The sequence below is a fragment of the Hordeum vulgare genome, chromosome 7H (genome assembly GCF_904849725.1).
Source record: "Hordeum vulgare subsp. vulgare chromosome 7H, MorexV3_pseudomolecules_assembly, whole genome shotgun sequence".
NCBI lineage: Eukaryota > Viridiplantae > Streptophyta > Magnoliopsida > Poales > Poaceae > Hordeum > Hordeum vulgare.
Genome location: NC_058524.1, coordinates 554673061 through 554696262, shown reverse-complemented (window position 1 = coordinate 554696262; position 23202 = coordinate 554673061). Strand labels below are relative to the sequence as shown.

At 41.6% G+C, this 23202-nt stretch overlaps 1 long non-coding RNA gene and 1 pseudogene across 7 annotated transcripts; both read left to right on the top strand.

The window, feature by feature from the left end:
• Positions 1 to 7453: 7453 nt before the first annotated feature.
• On the top strand, positions 7454 to 11917 carry LOC123407413. Of its 7 annotated transcripts, none has more exons than XR_006612604.1 (6): positions 7456 to 7764; positions 7990 to 8064; positions 8225 to 8389; positions 9480 to 9530; positions 10844 to 10914; positions 11673 to 11917. It is a non-coding gene; the product is annotated as an uncharacterized LOC123407413 (long non-coding RNA). The 7 variants fall into 7 exon arrangements; XR_006612602.1 differs by having other exon boundaries at positions 7832 to 8045; XR_006612601.1 differs by having other exon boundaries at positions 7832 to 8064.
• A 1941-nt stretch (positions 11918 to 13858) lies between these two features.
• On the top strand, positions 13859 to 15145 carry LOC123409288 (annotated as a pseudogene).
• Positions 15146 to 23202: the final 8057 nt, after the last annotated feature.

Below are 23202 nucleotides of genomic sequence, written 5' to 3'. Positions count from 1 at the left end.
AATGAAGCTCCATCGTTATCCATTTTCCCAGCAAACCTTAATTTCTCGGTCCATCACTGGCCACACCCACTTTGTTTCTATACTTCCCATTTTGATCGATTGTATCCATATCTACGTCCACACTAGACATGCCCTATATTGATCTAACTTCACATAAAACCATCGTATGATCAACAGTTTTTTAAAATACGTAGATGATTGCATTAGAACATAATATGTACTAATTTTTTTTATAAAGCGTAATCTCCTTTGTTTTTGGAAAAGGAGGAACAAAGCCCCCGCCCTATGCATCAATCGATGCATGTAGCCATATTATTCTTACCTAATAATAAAGCAAATATAGTTTCTGCCGTCCGTCATCGAAATTACCCCTGAAGTTGGCATAAATTACCCACCATGCCACCCGTAAGTTAAAAAACGATTCAGTTTTCCTTAAGTCACCGCCCGACGCCTATTCCTTATACCGACCTATGCCATTGTATATCGACTGTCGAACACTAGCGGGATGGAGAGAGCCTTGCTCTTCTAACCTGAAGACCCAGGTTTCTATGCTTTTTTCCTTTTCTAATGAGTACATGTTTCACACAGTGTAATAATTCGGTTCGGATTCTCTGTTTAACTTCTCTACACTTTTTTGGCAGATTAAATACTTTTTAAAATATTCATATATTACAAAAATAGTTAATCATGTTAATCATTTCAAAGTGTTTAACTTCTCTACACTTTTTTGGCAGATTAAATACTTTTTAAAATATTCGTATATATATTACAAAAATAGTTAATCATGTTAATCATTTCAAAGTAGTTAATACTTTTTTTACGCAATAGACATTTTCAAGGGAATGGAAATGGCTCTGGCCGGTATATTATGGAGCATGTTGCCTATACATACTTTTTTTTACACAATAGACATTTTCAAGGGAAAAGAAAAGGCTCTGACCGACATATTATGAAGCATGCAACCTATACATACCCAATAGGCTCTGCGCCTTGATTGCTTTATTAATAAGCGATCCGTTAAATTGCAACGAACGTGGAAGTGGCGCACTAATTGGGGTACCAAACTTCTACATACACCTAAGACCTAGATTTGAGTCTTGCAGGTCTCACTTTTGTGTTTATTTTTTAAATCGGACAAGTACACACATATGACTTGGCGGAAGCACATAAAATGTAATTTCGTATTATATGTGAAGCAATTGTAATCTGAAGCATCAAAAGATCAGTCTATCTTAAGTATTTTCAATCACTGAATCTTTCAGACCAGGCCAAGGAAAACCATACCTTTCATGATTCTACATGAAAAACACATATGGGGATGTATATGGGGCACCGGATCCCCGTTGCACATTCTAAAATGTTCGGAATTTTTTTTAAAAAAAATAGTGCATTGACACAACATAAATGTATGTTGCCACAAAAAATCAAATCAAAATTCAAAACATTGCCTATAGTGTTGAAATTGAAGATGGATCACTATGTCTACTACAAACGACCTGGACGATTAGGATTGATCACGTTTGTAGTTAATAGGTGGATATTGTGGCCATACAAAAAAAATGCAATACAAATAGAGCATCATATGTGTAAGGATTTGTTTTACCCGTTGCAACGCACGAATATTTTTTGCTAGTAAAGAATAAAGCGTAATCTCCTGACCTCTTAACTTTCAGCTTACCACCTTTGACTCGAGATTTGAGAAAAATATGTAATTCCACAAGATATATTAGTGGTTTTAGGACATCATCAGTTGCGCCTCCCCAATTTCACTGTCTCCGTTGTAGAAGAAAAACACCACACACGATTTTCTTGCAGGCAATACACTACACGATACAGAGTGATCAACTCCACTTGATTGCTTCGATTACATCCTTGAACCCGACCGACTTCACTACCTCATCACCACTTTATTGAACCCGACAAAGCAAACCACCACAACACAGCCCCTATTCCTCGTGAGCCTTCTCCTCACATTTCGTGCCACCTTTGGTCGCCTCCTCGCCGGCCGCCTCTGCCGCCTCCTCAGGAACAACAGACGCTGGCCCTGGCGCCTGATCTGCCGGCGCGGCGGCCTCATCTTCGGTGTCGTCGTCGACGAGGACTACTGCCCATTTGGCCGCCGCTTTTTCGGTCTTCTTTGCCCCTTTCGCCGCTGCGGCCTCATCGTCAGTCTCATCGTCGATGGGGACGATCGCTCCCTTGGCGGCCGCTTTGTCAGTCTTCTTCGCCGCACGAGTTTTTCCTTCCTTGGTCTCCTTTGCTTCATCTTCTACAAGCTCGACGACGAGCTTGGCTTCAACTTCCTGTGCTAAGCCTTGCCCCTCATCGGTATCAGTGGCGATCGTGACTTTGTCATTGGGGTCATCATTGTCACGGACCTTTGCATCAGGTGCTTGTTCCTCCGCCTCTGTGCAGGGCATGTCTTGGAATGGATGATCTCACGGTTCTTGTTCTCCTTTGAACAATTTTTGTTATTTTCATGAACGGGTGCTGCCATGACCTGCTGAACATTGGATCGAAAAGTTAGACACAAAAGTGACTGACGTCCGACATCAAACCAACAATCTAACACGTACTAAGTCAATTAGCTCATGTATATGCATGGCATCATCAGTTGTATGTTCATTGGTTAGTACATATGCAAGACAACACCAGGAATTGATCAAGAAGATACACATAGCTGTAAAAACCTGAGCCGACGCCATCGTGCACGACAGCAGGAGGAAAGACGCCTGCCACCGTTTCGTGAGCGGGTGGTATATAACTCAGAAGAACAGCTTTAGCTGGATGGATTTCGTATGTGAGGGCCAGGGTGCTTATATAGGTGTGCATGGGCACTGGGCAGCGAATGTTACCTGTAGTACTCCTACTTTACTTGGGATTATATGTACGTAGCTAGCAGGCAGAAGATCGATCTCCACATGCATGAACGAAATAATCACGAGATCTTCTTGGATCGAGTACTTCACTTGGGATTATATATATATACGATGTCTCCAGCTGCCTCTCCGAGCCCTGTATCAATGGCAGCTCACTGAAGTGGAGCTCTGCATGGATACGGGGTGATGTCCTGCAGAGAGGCGACATGAGATCGACCGACTGGATGTGTACGCGCCGGGGGCCTCGTGCCGCGCGGTGTAGAGCCTATACGGGACAGGCGCCACCAGCCCCCCAGTTCTCCCGGATCGCTGGCTCATGTTTTTCTTTTTTTAGGATCGCTGGCTCATGTGATCGACCACGCTCACACATCGACACACGGGTACCCAGCCGTGCCATCCTCTTGGGCTGCCTGTAAAATAAAGCACGACGGGGCCGCGCGAGATGCCGCCTCAGCCGGGACGCACGCTTTGGGCCGTGAGCAAATCCGTCGAGCGAGAGGCGGGGCCTTGCCAGTTGCCGCGGTGCGCGAGGGGGACCTCCTATTGGACGCGCGCTGGGGGGAGCTGTGGTGCTAGCCAGTCAACCTGCCTTAGATTTTTTTTCTAAAACCGAAGCACTAAGGTTAAACTCCTGAGTTGAGCGACAGGTCCCTTATTTGGAAAAAAAACCGACATTTCTTGGAAAAAATGTAAAAAAAATCTTAATAATTTTTAATAATGTTTGAAAATCATGAACAAATTTGAAAATTTGGACAAACTTTTACAGCATGAAATATTTTTGAAAAAAGAGTTTTTTATCTGAACATGTATTAAAATTTCTTCTATATACATTTAACAAATTTTAAATATACATTGAACACTTTTGTAATATACGCTGAACAATTTTTGAATATACATTGAACATCATTGTGATATACCACCAAACAATTTTTAATACACATTGAACATTATTGTGATATATGTTAAAAAATACACATTGGACATTTTTTATATATGCTCTGAACAATTTATTAAACACCCAATGAACATGTGTTTAAAAATATGTTGAACATTTTCTCAATATGAAGTGAACAGTTATTATATATACGGTGAACTTTTTCTAAGACTTGATAAAACTCTTTGTATAAGTACAAAAAGGGCCCGTGCATTGCAATGGGAGAATTATTTTTTATAATCTCCAATCGCCATGATCAAATTTCATTGCATCATCCAGATATAGTATCACCCTCAATTTACTGAACATTTTTAAACTCGTACACATATTTGAAACCATGACCAGTTTTCAAATCCATCAATACTTTTACAAATTTTCCAACATTTTATAAACTCAAGATTTCTGAATTCATAAACAATTTATTCTATATGCAATATTTCTAAATTGATATATTTTAATACTTTTCTTGAATATGCGAACATTTCTACAATTGACGCACAATTTTTTTGGAACTTGGTGGACAATTTTTGAAATTCACATACATTTTGTTGATTTAGCGAATATAATTTGAAGTACTCCCTCTGTAAACTAATATAAGAGCATTTAGATTACTAAAGTAGTGTTCTAAATGCTCTTATGTTAGTTTACGGAGGGAGTACCTAATAATTTTTTCAATCAGCGGACATTTTACAAATGAATAAACTATTTCGTAAGTCACAAGCAGTTTCTGCACTTTTTTTTTTACATTTTTCAATTCATGAATATGTTTTGCATTGGCGAAATTTTGTTCAATTTTAATAAAACAAAATAATACATGCACTTTGAAATTAATCATGATCGTATTTTGATTTTGTCAAACATTTGTTTTTAAAATTCTAAACTCTTTTTGAGTAAGTAAACATTTCTTTTCAAAATCAAGAACATTTTGTGAATCCACAAATATTTTATAACTTATCAAACACGTTTTTTCTTCAAACAAATCACTTTATTTTTATTTTTCAGAACTTTTTTAAGCGCCAAATTATTTAAAGTAGAAAAAAAGGAAAACAGAAAAGAAAAAGAAAAAATAAAAAACGAAAATTTGAAAAACATGCGAAAGGGATGGGCTGGCCAAAGGGACGTGAGTCGTCTTCTCCGAGCACACATATCACAGTATAGAAAACCCCTACTGCACGGGACGTCCGAGGCGGGGGATTCCCCTATAAGAAATATTTTTTATCACTTATAAGTGACATCGATGGGTAATATTTTACAACTTCGAATATAATTTTCGTAACGTACTGTCACAAGCAATAACCCTTTAATTATTAATTAAGGTATAGATACAGAAAAAAAGAAGAAAACAATAAGGTAAAATTGAAAAAAAAAACTATAAGGAAAAAACAAATCGTAAAAAGAGAAAGGAAAAACTCGAAGCACGAAACTGAAAGAAAAAGGAAAAAACCTGAGGAGCAGACAATGACCTGGAAAAGAACAATGGGATTTGTCGGTGCGAGGCCGACCTATCAAAATATGTACCCCTAAAAAAACCTATCAAAATATGTGTTCCATGCATAATAAGGATACCAATATATCACTAGTACCCCTAAAATCTTAGGCTACTATTTTTCCTTCTTGTATTTTTAGTCATGAATTTAGAATCACGAATGGTGAGGTATAGAATCTTTAAAGCATTCTTTATCTTTAGAGTTTGGTCGTCATGCTTGGTTAGGTTAGCCGGTGATCTTCCTTTTGTCTCTTTAAACATTGTGATAATCTAACAAAGCTTTGTATGACACCCCAATTTTTGGCCTTTTTGAATTTCTTTGAATTTTTATTTTGATTTCTTTTTAAACCTGGGAAAATCATCTCTTCTTCCTCGAAAACCTTTGTGTGGCGCTGTGGTTTTAAAACCTGGGAAAATCATCTCTTCTTCCTCGAAAACCTTTGTGTGGCGCTGTGGTTTTAAAACCTGGGAAAATCATCTCTTCTTCCTCTACTAAGTGATTTGTCACTCTCAAATGCTTCCTAAAAATCATGTCATTTCCATCTTGGCCCAACCCCAGTATTTATTTCTTGGGAATATTCCTTTTTCTATTAAAGGAATAACCTTGTTTGCCCTACGTTGTGAAGGAACCTACATTTCTGTCTTGCCATTAATTCCCATAAAATCATCATAAATTCTTTGGATAATATATTTCTCAAATATGTCAAAATCCTTTGTTGCCTAGTTCAAAAATAATTCAGGAATATTCATTTTTCTATTCCACCTAGAGTGGCACTTTGTGAAGGAAGTGCTATTTTCCTTTTCTTGATTCCCTCAAACTTTTCGGGCACTCTCCCCTATCCATATCATTGCCACATGAAAAAAATCAACTAAATTTACCCAGTCAATCTTCCTGAGCAATTTTTCAAAGTTTTTGTTCAGATAGAAGCTTTGTGAGGGAAGTACCAGCTAGTTTATCGAAATGAGTTTTAGATTTTCAAGAACCTTCATATGTTCAAATCATCCCTTTACTCCAAATTTCATCTCCATACCACAAACGAGGTGAGCACACCTTCAAATCTTTGTTTCTGGTAATCTTTCCAGTTTGTGAAGAAACGACATTTTGTATTGCTTCATAATTGCTGAACATTTACCAGGACATGCTCCTAAATTTAGAACCTCGCTCACTACAGGAATCAGCTTCTTTGTCGTCCGTCATAAGAGACGGCAAAGAGGACCACACCAACGGCAAAGCACTATAAGAAATATGCTCATCTATGACAATTTTTTTGACCACGCTCAAGTTAGTCATAGATCCATGACTAAATTTTGCCAAATGGTCATGAAGGCTCATAGACGGTCCATAACCTTGAACTGTATGACCATTTACGTCCATTAGGTCATAATCTCATGGCCCTAAATGGTCATTAAAATATTTAACATTGGCTAAGGCATCATTGTGGCCTATTCTGACCAAATTGTATGGTCATAGTCTTGAATGCAGGTGACTGGGCAGACACCTCAGCGGTACTTTTTTCTACGTGTCAGGGCTACGTGTCAATTCTGCCCATTTGTCGAAGATAACTAGATATACATTCTAGCTGACTCGTAGGTCCCACATCAGATCAATATGACATGTGGGGCCCACTAACCAACCCATGCTCGCTAACCATACATGACATGTAGGACCGAGGACACTCGTGGCCGCTAATATGTAGATGGAACTTAGATACAAACAGAAATACAATAAAGAGGGGTCTAATATTTGGTTATGGGAAGACTTCATTTTATTTCTTGTTTTACGTGATGTATTATATCGTGAGAAAATATAATTTGAGAGTTTTTTCAAAAAACAAGTTTGAAATGAAAAAATAGTGTTGGTATGTAGGTTGTTCAAAAAATTATTCTCTACCAAAGATGCACACACGAGATACAAGTTCTATTTAAAAACATAAATGAATAAATTATGTTAATTCTAACACTAGTAACTTTAAAAAAATTGTTGGCATTAATGATTAGTGTAAATGGGCGAAATTCGGGCCTTTGTGGGCGGGAGTAAAATTTTGCACGCCCGCACTTTTTTTCGAGATTGAACGCCCGCACTTTTTACCTCCAATCTTGGCATAATATTTTCACTTCGCGTTCTGGAGGAAAAGCCCAATAAGCAAACCCATTATCCATTATCTTTTCGATCCCTAACCCTAGGCACATCCACATCCTCCTCCATCCCGCCGCCGCACTCTTCCTTTCTCTCCTCCATCGCGCCGCCGCCCCTACCACTCTTCCATCGCCCCAATCAACGACTCATTCATCCCCTTCCACATCCCTACCTCCTGCAGGAGCGAGCAACAAGTTTGTTGCCCTGCTGTCCTCTCCTGTTCTCCCGATTGGTGTAGCAAGAGCTAAGTATGCGGTTCATGGCTACGACGGTTGCGAACGCAGATCGAACGTGCACCTGCATCAGCGTCAAAGGTACCTCGCTCATGGTGCGTACTCATTGACCTCCTCTTGTCCAGCCCCTCTCGCTTGATCTCAAATATTCATGTCTCCCAGATCTAATCCACTGCATCGAGGACGTGCATGTTGATTGTCGCTGCCGGCAACCGCGCCTCAAGTGGACCTACCAGGCGTTCACGGGGCAGCCATGTCATCACGCGGCGGCGCCTAGGTCCTCCACCACATGTCGATGACGTTAAGTCTTTGCCCTACAGGTCGACGATAGGGCGCGTCTTGGGCAATTCGCAGCGCAGGACGTCGTCGCGGTCAGGTTCGAGTGGAGAACAGTGGTACAACGCGACGCACTACTATCTCCTTCCCGAACATGGCTCGGCCAGATCTGGTCGCTAATGGCCAAAGTTTTACCCCTCTCTCTTAGTATATTATAATATCCATTAATCTGATTTACCAATCTGGTTCCCCGTGTCCTCGTGTATGCATGCATGGCAGTTTGTCCCGAACTAGATGTGGTGGTGGGAGAACTAGTCCGATGCACGAAAACCATGATGTTGCACCGCTGCTAGCGAAGTCGCCACACTGACTTACCAAGACTACAGGGTCTCCACCACACAATCCAAATTCTGCTGATCCAACGTTCTCGGTTGAATTTGGCATGTGAGTACTTTTGACTCCCCTGCTCTCTTCTTACTTCCTTGTGGTGAGCGTTCTTACGGGTGTGGCATGGTGATGTGTTTGATGTGGTGGTGTATGATCATGCACTAGCGGATTCCTAGCAATATATACCTATATAAACCAAAGGAAAGTGACCAAACTAGTAATTATATGTCTACACGCCACCAGCATACTAGTTATGTACTTAATCTGTTTTGGATTGTATAAACAAAGGTTTGCTACTTTGACTCGTTGTACAACATTAATTCCCATTGCAGAATATACATCTATTTTGGATTTTTGATATAAATATTATTAAATGTGGTGTTATGCCCGTGAAATAAGGTCTTGATCATTCATTTTCGCCATCTCCAAATCTGTTGTGAATGACATAAATTTCTGATTGTTTTAACCATGAATTCAATACCAAAGATACTTATTTTATGTAACTCCCCCTAGGTAAATAAGATATGATACTTTAACATCGGACAACAACTTAGCAACTAGCCTAATTGTATCCATTAATGATGTGTTCATATATTAATTTTCCCCTCTTGTATGCTTAATTTTACTTTACTATGACCAATGTTTTTTGTTGATAGTAAATAAATTAGTGATCACCGGCAAAAAGAATTGGCTGAACAACTGAGCGTACATAGTATGCTCTTTTGAGTCATTTTCAGGTTATGTGTGTGCTTTCAAATTGTAATGCAGTTCTATGTTGTATGTTATTGTTGGGCTGCAGATTTGCAAATATGTCAATATTACAATCCTCTTCATATTTTAGATGACATTGCAGAGTATACTTCATTCAGATTTTTGCATTCATAGACTCCTCATGTCATGTAGATTAGACTTCAAAGAGTGTCATCGATTTCTCTATTTTCTTGAATAATAATGGTATTGTTGACCTTTTTCAGCAGCGTGCCACCAGTAGCACTTCAACATATTATTCGGGGATTGCAGGATTAGAAATGTTACTATTTTCCTGCAATCAATATTTTATGCAACTAAGTTACACCTGTGTAGGTGCTTTTACTGAAACAATGCTACTCAGGCACAACTATAAATCTGGTTCTTGCATTGATTGCAGGTTAGCCTTGATGGATTGACTCACTTCAGTTGTCTTTCTGAGAATCCACAGGTAAATCTCCAGAAACGACCATGCATGCAAACTTTGAATGTAATCACTTCCTAATTAGCAAAGCATGGAGCAGTTGTCACTCGCTTCTTTGAAATCCTATCTTGTCAACCACTACTAACACACCATCTATATCTTATACTGAGTTGCAAACACACATTTTTTAACAATTTTCTACACACTGATTCCGGTACAAGCTGGTTATTCTGTTCGATATGTAGGTTACCAGTGCTTAAAGTTAAGAAACAAGGCTTAGCTATTGATGGTTGCTAATATAAAAAAGGCATCCCTCGTTACTTATGGTGACTGAAACCCTCAACGTCCTTTACCCTACTACTGTTGCTCCCATCGATGACTTTTACTAGGAGATATATATTTGCCTATGTCGACTTCCCCCAACACTACCCTGGTTATAAATAAGCATGTACTATTTTGGTAAATGATACTTGTATGCTTTCATCATTAGTACCTGTTAAGTAGTGTTGGAGCTTAATGGCATGCCTTTGTTGAATGTCTTTTCTTTCTGAAATGTTATACATTCTGTAAACTGAGATATTTTCTGTAAAAAATGTGCTGGTGCTAACGTTCTTTATTCTTGCACCGACACCATTAAAAGGTTGACATGGTATGGTGTGGGATATCAATGTACAGTACATATTGTGTAATTATAGATTGATGTCGTAGTTGCATTAGTTTGAAGTGTTTCGAGAGTTTGTAGTGAGACTAGAGCATAGGCTTGTTTTATTGTAGATCTATAGTAGAGTATAACAGTTCAGTTGTGGACTATGTGTTATCTATATGCTTGTTGTATGTGATTTCACTCGAAGTTATTAGATCATATGCTTGTTGTGTATCAATGATCCATGGAATATAGTAATTTATATGGTTCACACATAAAACTTGAAATAGAAAATCATTACAAATGTTTATCCTTTGCAAACACCTACCAATTTTTTTTGCTAGGATAGAAAATAAAAGGGACATTGATAATCAGTAGTGCTTTCATGAAAAGTTCTACTATTCTAATTTTGTCAGAAAGGCTGACCCTATGCTTCCATAAAAATCCCATGGATAGTCATGGTGATATTATGCACTATAGCTATTACTGGGATAAATCTTACAAGGACATGCATTTCTTTTCCTGATTTTATGCTTTTACTGGATTTGTACTAGACAAATCCAAAAATTTCTTCAGTTCCTCCTGCAACTTCTCTATTAACATGTTAAATTATAAGTAATTGAAAACAAGTTACATGCATAATCTGATTTATAGATGTTTGTGTGATGCTTATATATGTACTGCCAATTCATGCGAGGTGAACATCTTGTTCCCAAAAGGTGAAGACTTCAATCTATCCACCAATCAAGTCTTTGATCTTTCCATCGAGTGAGTCTTTGATTTGTTCAACTCCTATACTATATGATTCTTAGGCCATGGTGTTTTGGGATGCTATTATTCATGGCTGCTGGTATTGTAGTTGTGGACTTGTGGTTAACTATTGTGTATATGTTCATATGATGTTTCTATGGATTTGGATTTTTGTGATATATGGTGGTATTATGTACATGATATAGGTCGTTTAATCTTCAGTTATTTCTTTTGCTCTATGTTTATTAATGCCTTTGGTACATTTACTTTGTTAGTGACCACCAAATTCTCGTTTTGACATCGTGTGTTGTGTTTCATGTGTTTGCCACTTTGTTTAGTACGTACCCTGCATCTTTGTTTTAGACTTTAGTCTCATCAGATGTTCAATTTTCATTCCTGCATGCTATCCATGTCATCTTCGTATTGATGCCACATGCTATCCCTGTCACCTTCGTATTAATGCCACATGATGTGCAATATTCGTGGCACATTGCATAGACGCCATGTTAAATGTTTATGTTCATACCAGTGTGCTTGCACAAAGTGTGGTTTATTTGGGAATAATCTTGGCAAAGTGTGTATTTATTTGGATTCTTACAAATGATTTACATGTTTTTATTTGATATATTAAAACAGAGGCACTTCATGCTCTGCCTTACATGTTTTTATTTTATGTATTAAAACGGAGCACATGATGGTATGTTGTTCAATCTTAAGACAAATGGTAGTATATGTGTTTCCACTTGCTAGTTATTACTTGTATTTTGTTGTTGCAGTTCTGAAGATAAAAGCCTTGGTGTAGAACACAACAAGTCCTAGGTTAATCATAAGCAGCTCGCGCATGAAATTTCAGTTAGGATCAAGTTATTCTAATTCGTACGTGGGGTAGGTGACATGTGGTGGTTTGATCGTGTTGTGATCAGCATGTATTGCATGTATCATTTGTAATCTAATGTTACATGTTCTAATGTTATGTGATGGTTGTAGGTGAATGAAATGCTGGAGCAATCAATTACTCTCATTTTTATGTTGTTACATTTTGCTCACAGTTAAAAGAAAAGAGGCAAGAGATTGCCTAGACGAGCGTACTATTTGTAGAAAACCTAAAAAAGGAAGAAAATGTCAATGGTCCAATAACAACTATGCTTAATTTGTTGTAAAAGGGCTAGATTCGAAATGCCGCATGCCAGAAATAATGGGCTGATATGAAGGGATCGGCCCACTAAAAATGTCAGATGCCACGTCAAAGCCTATGTGGCTCTCATGTCAATGGTTGTGCCATGCCATACCATTTGCCACATGGCGTGCCATGTCAGCTCAGCCACGTTGGATCCTACCTGGTTTCAGTATATGTGTAATGACTAAAATTTTGGTCAAAGGTCTGTTTGGTCCCTAGCAATGCCACGTCAGCTTGGCCACGTCAGATCCTACGTGGCTCACACAAATTGGTAATGACCAAACCAAAATTTTGGTCGATAGAGACTATTGACATTGTAAATTTGGTCAAAAAAAGTTAAGAAACGACAACAAGACGAATCAATGACCAATATAGAGAGTCATAATTGACCTTATTTCTTGTAGTGAAGTGATTTTCCGCCTGCCTCCTGTCGGCAAAGATTTTGCGTCAGCTTACGACGACATTGTAGCTTCTTTGCCGACAGCCTTCCCTAAAGCTCTTTGCCGTCAGTATCTGGCACCGAGCAGTCGGCAAAGAACTTGAGACGGCAAACGACAGGCGATGCCTCCGTTAGGGCTAACGGAGGCTTTGCCGTCTGTTTGCCCCTTCTCTTTGCCGTCTGCTTCCTCCGTATCCTTTGTCGTCTGCTTCCCACGTAGCCTCTGTCGTCTGCTTCCCCCGTAGTCTTTGCCGTCTACGTGTATGTGCCAACCCATAACAACCCAACCGTTTTTTCTTCTCTTTGCCGCCAGCCTCATCGGGCAGCAGACGACAAAGAAGCTATATGGCCAGCTGCTGCTGCCCCCGAGGGTGCATAGCTGGGTGCCATGTGGCACCTTTGCCGTCGGCCAGCTGATGGCAAAGCCCTTTGCCATCAGCTGGTAGACGACAAAGAGCCCATATAGCTTCTGTTTTTTGTTTTTTATTATTTCAGAGTATATATTTCACAGCACATATATGATATATATTTCATAACACATATATATAGTTCATGTAAAAGAGAACAAGCTCGTCTTCTCATGCCACATATATATAAAGGATACCAATATATCACTAGTACCCCCAAAATCTTAGGCTACTATTTTTCCTTCTTGTATTTTTAGTCATGAATTTAGAATCACGAATGGTGAGGTATAGAATCTTTAAAGCATTCTTTATCTTTAGAGTTTGGTCGTCATGCTTGGTTAGGTTAGCCGGTGATCTTCCTTTTGTCCCTTTAAACATTGTGATAATCTAACAAAGCTTTGTATGACACCCCAATTTTTGGCCCTTTTTTGGATTTCTTTGAATTTTTATTTTGATTTCTTTTTAAACGTGGGAAAATCATCTCTTCTTCCTCGAAAACCTTTGTGTGTCGATGTGGTTTTAAAACCTGGGAAAATCATCTCTTCTTCCTCTACTAAGTGATTTGTCACTCTCAAATGCTTCCTAAAAATCATGTCATTTCCATCTTGGCCCAACCCCAATATTTATTTCTTGGGAATATTCCTTTTTCTATTAAAGGAATAACCTTGTTTGCCCTACATTGTGAAGGAACCTATATTTCTGTCTTGCCATTAATTCCCATAAAATCATCATAAATTCTTTGGATAATATATTTCTCAAATATGTCAAAATCCTTTGTTAGCTAGTTCAAAAATAATTCAGGAATATTCATTTTTTCCATTCCACCTAGAGTGGCACTTTGTGAAGGAAGTGCTATTTTCCTTTTCTTGATTCCCTCAAACTTTTCGGGCACTCTCCCCTATCCATATCATTGCCACATGAAAAAAATCAACTAAATCCATGCAGGCGGTGGAGGAGGCATGGGCTTCGGCGTGCGGCGGCACAGGCAAGCAGACGATCGTCATCCCCAAGGGTGATTTCCTGACTGGAGCTCTAAATTTCACGGGGCCATGCAAGGGCGACGGCGTCACCATCAAGCTGGAAGGCAACTTGCTTGCTTCCAACGACCTGTCCAAGTTCCCGTCTAACTGGATCGAGATCATGCGCATCAAGAACCTCGTCATCACCGGCAAAGGATCGATCGACGGTCAAGGCAAGGCCGTCTGGACCAAGAACAGTTGCCAAAAGAACTACAACTGCAAGATCTTGCCAAACGTACGTACGCGTGCATATATAACATAACATAATAATCAATTTTACTTAGTACTCCGTATCAAGGAAATGCTGTTCTTACGTACATGGTGCATGCATGCAATGCAGTCCTTGGTGCTGGACTTCTGTGATGACGCGCTCATCGAAGGCATCTCTATCATCAATTCCAAGTTCTTCCACATGAACATCTACGAGTGCAAGGGCGTGACCGTCAAGGACGTGAAGGTGAGCGCGCCCGGGGACAGCCCCAACACCGACGGCATCCACATGGGCGACTCGTCCAATGTCAACATCATCGACACCACCATCGCCGTTGGCGACGATTGCATCTCCATCGGCCCCGGCTCCAAACAAGTCAACATCAGCGGCGTGACCTGCGGCCCAGGCCACGGCATCAGTATTGGCAGCCTTGGGAGGTACAAGGACAAGAAGGACGTGACCGACATCCACGTCAAGAACTGCGTGTTCAAGGGATCCACCAACGGCCTCCGCATCAAGTCGTACGAGGACTCCAAGTCCCCCTCGTCGCGTCCAAGATCAGCTACGAGAACATCAAGATGGACGACTCGGGCTACCCCATCATCATCGATCAGAAGTACTGCCCCAACAAACTCTGCACCGCCAAGGGCGACTCCTCCAGGGTCACCGTCAAGGACGTTACCTTCAAAAACATCACCGGCACCTCCTCCACCCCTGAGGCCGTCAGCCTGCTCTGCTCCGACAAAAAGCCCTGCGAAGGCGTCACAATGTCCGACGTCAAGATCGAGTACTCCGGCAAGAACAACAAGACCATGGCTGTCTGCACCAACGTCAAAGTCACCGCCACGGGGGTCGACAAGGCCAACGCATGCGCCGCCTGAGCGACCCATTACCTCCACGGTTGAAGAGATCCTGCGCGGCGTGATTTCTTTTCTCGGTATTTCGGATCCACCAAGTGTACTAATGTCTCTCCGTTACTTCTTCTCCTCCAATTTTGAGATCCTGGTCGTTTCTTTGTCAAGAGAAGACTCGGAGATCATCCTTTAGTTTTCTTCCTGAGTTGATCGCTTACCTCTAGTCTAGTGAACGAAAATACATGTATGTGCCGGCTTAGAGGGTGTTTGGATCACTAGAGACTAGAGACTAGAGACTAGTAGTAGTCACCTTTAGTCAGTAAACCTCCAAACACCCCTGACTAATGGGTGACTAAAACTAGTTTAGAAGGTGTTTGGATCACTAGAGACTAGAGACTAGAGACTAGTAGTAGTCACCTTTAGTCAGTAAACCTCCAAACACCCCTGACTAATGGGTGACTAAAACTAGTTTAGTCCCTAGTCACCCCACCCTCAACTTTTACTGACTAAAGTCTCTTCTCTAATTAATTGGCGGGCCCATCCTGTTGCGGGCTCATCCTCCCATGCGGGCACGCCAATGGAAGGGAGATAAATGATGAGATAAATGGAAGGAAGAGAGAATAATTTAATACTGAGACATTTAATGCTGACTAGTAGTAGTCACCTTCCAAACAGGGTCTGACTACAAACTTCTAGTCTGACTACTATTAGTCACATGACTAGAGAGTATCCAAACACCCTCTTAGTCCCTAGTCACCCCACCCCCAACTTTTATTGACTAAAGTCTCTTCTCTAATTAATTGGCGGGCCCATCCTGTTGCGGGCTCATCCTCCCATGCGGGGCTCATCCACATCCGCCAATGAAAGGAAGATAAATGAGGAGATAAATGGAAGGAAGAGAGAATAATTTAATACTGAGACATTTAATGCTGACTAGTAGTAGTCATCTTCCAAACAGAGTCTGACTAAAAACTTCTAGTGTGACTACTACTAGTCACATGACTAGAGAGTATCCAAACACCCTCTTAGAGCCATTTGATTGATCTAGTTGTGACGATTTTCTTTGTCTCGTTGATTCTTGTGCATGTATTGTAACCGGCCGGTACCAACAAAGTTCTTTTATGATCTTGAGATTTATTGCGTTTCCAGGTGTTGCCTCTATTTGGCCTTCCTTGAGAAGTCATTACTCTATTCCAAAAGTGTTCTACTTAAATTCAACAGTATCACCTCATTTCCTATCTCTCATTTACCTTTAAGATATTTAGAAATAGGCATGAATTGAGTGGAGGCGGTGGCATGAAAATTGGTACTACCTCCGATCTTTAGTACAACTTTGTGTCCTTATGAGATACTTGTTTATGTGGCAGATTTTGCATGACTTAGTGAGCTTGTTCTCAAGATATAGTGAGCTTGTTCTCCAGATCAAGACATAGTGAACAAGCTTACTCGTTTAATGGACATAGTGAACAAGCTTACTCGTTTCGATGCATATTCACGTTCATAAATGACATGAGCATCTCATAAGGACAAGATCAAGACATTTAAGCAAGACACTTAAATAAGGACAAGATCAAGACATTAGCATCTCATAAGGACAAGATCAAGATCAAGACTTAGTGGGAGAGAACACTAAACGAGTGGTAGTCAACGTTTGCAATACCCCTCCGTGCCGTTTCCGTCGGGTCAAGGGTGGGAGAGATCAAGACTTAGTGGGAGAGAACATTTCCTACCACATTTAAGCAGATTTTGCATTTAAACGACATGAGCATCTCATAAGGACAAGATCAAGACATTAAATGAAAGCTTACTCGTTTAGATCACTAGTAGAAAAAGGGGCTATAGCCCCGATTCGGTTGGACCATTAGCCCTGGTTCACGAACCGGGACTAACAAAGCGGGACTAATGCTAGCCCCGGTTCGGCCCCGAACCGGGGCTAATAGTCCTCCACGTGGCGGGGCTGGGGTGAGGGGGAGGGGTATTAGTCCCGGTTCTTATTACGAACCGGGTCTATTGCTCCGCTACCTTTTTTTGAGCACTTTTAAGGGTTTAGGGTTTTGCACTAAATTTGATGGGGCTATTTTTTTGCCTCCTATTTTCCCATTTATTTGTTTTGGGAACTTTTTAATTCTTGTTTTGCACTAAATTGGATGGTACATACACAACAATAAAGGAACAACTGTATTGCACATCATCGTCATGAATATATTACACCATCTCATTCGTCGTGCTTTGTCGAACATATTACAAAATGTAGACATGAGTTACATGCACATATGCATCTCTTTTACACTTTAACATTTCATCTGAATTGCATCGACGGGCAATAGTATTCTCCCTTCACATCTAGGATCTCTGCATCTAAGAATCCGACAATTTCCTCTTGAATTGCTCGTACACGTTCCCGTGGAAGAAGACCGTCCCGCGACCGTTCGATCTAATTTAAAGAAGGGGTCAATATATATCAATGAAACCAAACACAATTGACGGTAATAAAATAAAGTTGTGAGTATTGTTTATCATACTTCAATTTTTGTTTATGTCCCGACTTTTGCCTGTCTCATGGGTCCTCTCGCGAATGAACTCGCAAACATAGTATCCACATAAATTGTTCCCATGTTCCTATCTCAAGCACTTTACAAGAACAGAGTTCAATCAAAAATATAATCAAGAATAATAATGGTATTGAAACTAGAATAAAGAGATGCGTGGATCTAGCTAGTAGTTACTTACATCCATTTGTCTAAACGTAAGCTCTAGCTTCCAAACACCCCGACACTTGGCGGTGAACCGTTTTCAAGCCCTGCCAAGAAAAGAAAATGAATAAAGGAGTTCTATATTAATTACCTGCTATCAGGAAATGAACGAAAAGTTGTCGATGTAGTGCCATAATGATTGAAATTACCTCTCGAGGCATTCCTGCATGGTCGCCCAATCAGCGAGGGGTGTGCGTTTCGGATCCATGACTTTTACTAGTCCCTCGCGAGGTACAATGATTAATAGAATAAAGTGGAACCTGTGCACGCATAATGAGTCAATTATACACTTAATAACATCGAGTAAGCAAAAATAGAATGTGTGTAGTAACACTCACTTGAAGTTGCAAGGAAATAGTATTTCCTTTTTGGTAGCGGAAAACCTTAACCCTTGTACCAAGTTAGTCTCGCGGGGATCCAATGCAAGACTTTTGTCATGAATGAAATATGGGTCAATGAACCCAATGTCATTGATTCGTCCTCTTTTGCATTCGAGAATCTTCATTCTGCAAAATTAATATAGTGATGAGTAAGATTATACATGCAATGAACGAGCTGAGTAAGACTTAATGATATAAATTAATAACACTTACAAACAATAAGCACTGATGATAGATTTGTCGAGGGCGTCTTATTTGTATAACTGAAATAATTCGTCGAATTCCATCATTAGCACGCCATCTCCATGTCCGTAATGCTCGTTTTTATATGTATAGTTGATCCAACTTTGCTGTTCAGCACATGCTAGCATGTACTAGTCATGCAATCTTCGCTTTTTTGTTGGTATCTCGGGTTTGACGAGAGGAGACCCGTGCCGGTACACGTATGTTAGGTCAACGAATTCCTGTATATGGTTTCAGTACTCATCAATGGACATGCCATGAGCCTTGGCCGCTTCTCCATATAGTGCAACAAACTCCGGTTCGATACCAGCCGTTTCATAATTGCTCTGCTCGACCACAGCTCCGCTCGAGCACACATTTGTATCGGAATACACTTTCAGCGGGGGCACGATTGATTTTTCTGGTGTCCGAGCTGGGCAACTGATTTCTCGCTCGACGTACTACTCTTCAACCGCTTCTTTTTTGCCTTAGCCGACTTGAGAATAGAGCGTTCATAGTCTGTTGGCAACGGTGGCGGGGGATCTGCAAGGGTATTCATCATTTTCATGCACGCGGCATGATCTTCTGGGTGACCGGGAACTCTAGCGCTTTCGGCTTCTTCTTGTTAGCCTTGTCAGCCATCCACTGTTGATGCTGGGCGTCTACCCTCTTAATATTTTCCTCTCCACTATAGTCCGAAGGTCTCATCTCCATATCCTTATAAGGTACTTTTGGGAGGGGCGACAACTTATGTTTCGGTGATCGGAACCCCTTTCTGCCGCCACTATTAGCGGTGGTACGTTTCCACTTTTTGCTCTGATCCTCAGTGGACGGAGACGGCTGGCGGGGCGATGGAGACGGCTGCGCTGGAGACTGGTGAGGCGGCGAAGATGGCGGTTGCACAGGAGACTGGTGAGGCGGCGAAGACGATGGTTGTGCTGGAGACTCGTGAGGTGGAGGCGAAGAAGGATTGCTGCTTTGAGGAATCGGTGGCCTTGGTGGCCAATTTGGAAGCAAGATGTGCTCCTTTGGCCATATAACGGTTTGTTTCTTGACTTCTCCAAGTTTAGTCAAATCCCTATCTTCACCTGCAGGGTAGTCCAGCTTCAGCTCCTCATAATCTATCATCACTTCATCCACCGCGACGACAGCGTACCCTTTTGGAACCGGAGAGCAATGCCAAGTTGGGTTATGTCCAATTGGTACGACCATGTCGACCGCCACCGTCAACCTAAAGTTAGCAAGTTTCACATTTAGCTCACAAGGTGTGCTCTCTGTGATATCATCCACTGGGTAGCGATGAGGAGGAGCCGTCGTTAGTGCATCATCATCACCATCATCCTGGAGCTGCAGGGAAGCGATACTGCCTTTCCGATTTGATGCAGCTTTTATCATGAGCCGCTACCTTGTTGTGTGTCGATTTGATCCTGCTGCAGTCTCTTTACTGCTTCTTCTACATTACTCAGCCGGTCTGCAGCAGCCGCTTTCTCAGCTTTCTCCTTTTCCTTTCTCCTCTGATGGCTTCTATCGGGAAATCTCTTCCTTTCCTAAGCAAATGGAAGCATCCACGCCGGGGAGCTTGGTAAGCCTCATGCTCGTCCTTTGTGTTCATCATTCCCAAGGGCGCGTGAGAGCTCGTTGTTCTCTCTATTGGGAACGAACCGTCCCTCTTCAACATACTTTACTGCACTTCTAATGTTCTCGATGGGCAGTAGGGGATTATCTTTGTGTCTTTGGTTATATATTTCCTTCCCTTCTGCGTCCAACATGCCCCCATGTCCGTAAAACTAGTTTCTTGAACGTTCGATCCATGTTAAGGGCTCTGGATTGATATTGTTAGCCAGAAATGGCGCCTCAAGTGCTTCCCACTTAGCCATGTGACCGGCGTAGCCAGCAGGCCCCATAACATGGTGGTACTTCTTCATACGTGCATTCCTCTTATTTGTTGCAGACTTTTTCAAGGCGTCCTTCGATTTCTTGTACGCCACAAATTCGGCCCAGTAGTTTTTATCTTCTCATAGCCGTTATCGAAATCTGGAGTCTTATCATGCAAGATAAATGCTGGTGCATTCTTTTCTTCCAGCCCCTGAATAGATCGGCCATCTTCTTAAGACCCCACTCCTTGACTTTTTTCTCTAGGGCCTCTTTTCACCTCTTCATTTCCTCCTCATTTGGCTCCTCCTCATGTGGATCCACCTCTAGCACCGGCAGGGTGAAATGAATCATGAGACTTCTCCAAAGGTTTTCTTTGGCTACTATGCCGACATATGAGACTCCTTCCTCCCTTGGCTTAATCCATTCTCGAGTGGTGATAGGGATGTGGTCCCTAACAACAATTTTGCATGCCTTCACAAACTTCTGCTTTACATTTGGGGGAGCAATTGGTTGCCCGACATTTGAGACTCTTTCGATCATGTACCTCTCACCGTCATCCATCTTCTTTGGTGGGCCTCGTTTCATCCGTACTGAATTTTGCTCGATCCGGAGGGCTAAAAGAAAGAGCGTTAATATATGTATATAGACATCACAGGATTAATTTATTAATATATATGCACCTCTACGAAGTCGTCGGCTTTTCCCTCGTCGGCTTCTTCCTCATTGGAGCCGCCGAGTCCTCCCTCGCCCGAGGCGTGGGCGTCTACCTCACCGGAGCTTCTACCTCCTGTGTTGAGAGATTCATCTCCCTCGCCGGACTTGTTTAGAAACTGATTGGTGACATCGCCAACTATAAAATCATCCCCGCAGATGACACCATGTATCACGTCTTCGTGATATTCGTCTCTGCCGTGTATTGGATCCATAGTATCTGCAAATTAATTAAACATAAAAAACTAAATTAACTAACAACTAAAACTCCCGCTTATATATATATATAGAAAATGCACTTAATTAATGCATCATCGAATAATCCACTTAATATTATCGAATACATAGTCTGGAGTACATCAATAATACACATCTCTCGAATACAATAATACATCTCTCGAATAATATATAACTGATCAACCAACAAAGAGCCATCGCTGTACTCAAGCGCGGCTGTGGACACCCAAGGAGCAAGGACCATCACCGGATCATAGCTCGGGTGAGATCCCTGAAGAACCTGCCAGGTATTGGAGGACCTAGCATCCAACGCCTCCATGTAGCGACGGACGTGCTCATCCTCCTCCTTGACACGGTGACGTACGTCCTCCTCGGGGGCAGGCACCCTCGGCACCAAAATTGGCCCCCGCGACCGCCACCAAAGAAGCTCCGGGTCGACGACGGGAGCCCGGTTCCTCACCAAGCTGCGCGCCCCGGAAGGTAACTCCTCCGAGTGCGAGCCCGGTGGAGCCCAGTCCCACACATGCTGGCGCCTATCAAGCAGGTGGTCGCCACAGAGTCGACGACGAGGATGCGGGTCGGACATCTTATGTCCTACTATTTAAATTCCTACTATTTAATAAAATTTTCTAAACTTGTACTCCCTCCATCCAAAATATAAGACCTTTTAAAGATTTCATCGGTAAACTACATACTGAGCAAAATGAGTGAATCTATACTCTAAAATATGTCTAACGGATTCTCTTAACCATTAAGGGATTTAACAAAATGGCAACATTCTGGATGTGCAGAAAATGGTCCATATTTTTCCTGATCTCATCTACCCTTCTATATGTCACATTGTCTACTGTCAAAGGATTCAAGAAAACCATGACTTCATCATTACCCGGTAGTAATAGGCGCATGATTCTATGAAGCTCGACAAAGTTGTTTTGAAACGGAATCCCAAATAGGATAATTAGCTTTTTGGTACGCATTTAAAAAAGAGCCCTCCGAATATCGCTATTTGGAAGGACTTTGCTGAACTTCTTACCAAAAAACAAATTATCCTATCACGAACTCCGTTCCAAAACAACTTTCGAGAGATTCATAGCACCATGCGCCTATTTCTACCAGGTAATGATGAAGCCATGGATTTCTTCAATACTTTGACACACAATGACATGTAGAAGCTAGCTAGCTAGGTTACATAGATGAGATCAGAAAAAATTGGATCAACTTGTGCACATGCATAATGTGGCATTCTTAATAAATCCATTATTAAAGGACTAAGAGAATCTATTGTCTACATATATATACTAATTAATTAAAATACATAACAAACTTCTGCAAATGTCAAAATTCATCAAACTTCTGCAAATAGTTCTAAAATATTAACAGAGCCCTAAACTAACTTAATTAACCTATTTAACACTAACAGTGCCCTGAACTAACCTTAACCAAATTCTTCTTTTTGCACTAATAACCTACTTAACCTAAACTAACAATAACTTATTTAACACTAACAGAGCCCTAAACTAACCTATTTGACCTAAACTAACACTAATAGAGCCCTAAACTAAGTTAATTAACCTAATGGATATATGCAACAAAATGAAAAAAAGGCAACAACAAAAAAAGAACTCACGGTGGAGGAGGTAGGGGCCGGCGGTGGGGAAGGGGGGGGGGGTAGCGCCGTGGTGGGGAAGGTGGTGGCGCCGCGGTGGGGAAGGGGCCCGGGGTGGCGCCGCCAATGGGGAAGGAGTGGCGTCGCTGGTGTGGGGAGGGGGTGGCACCGCGGGGGTGCATCGGCGAGGGCGTTTGGGGGCACGTCGGCGAGGGCGTTGGGGGGCGTCGCGGTAGCTTAGCGGCGGCGTGTTCGGCATCGAGGGGCGTTGCGGCAGCCTGGCGGTGGCATGTTCGGTGTCGGGGCGTCCGCGCGTTCGTGCGTCGTACACCAGATCAAAAACGGAGAAGTTCGGGGGGAAGAAAGGCGCTTTATATACCCGAGGCCTTTAGTCCCGGTTTGGGGCTCCAACCGG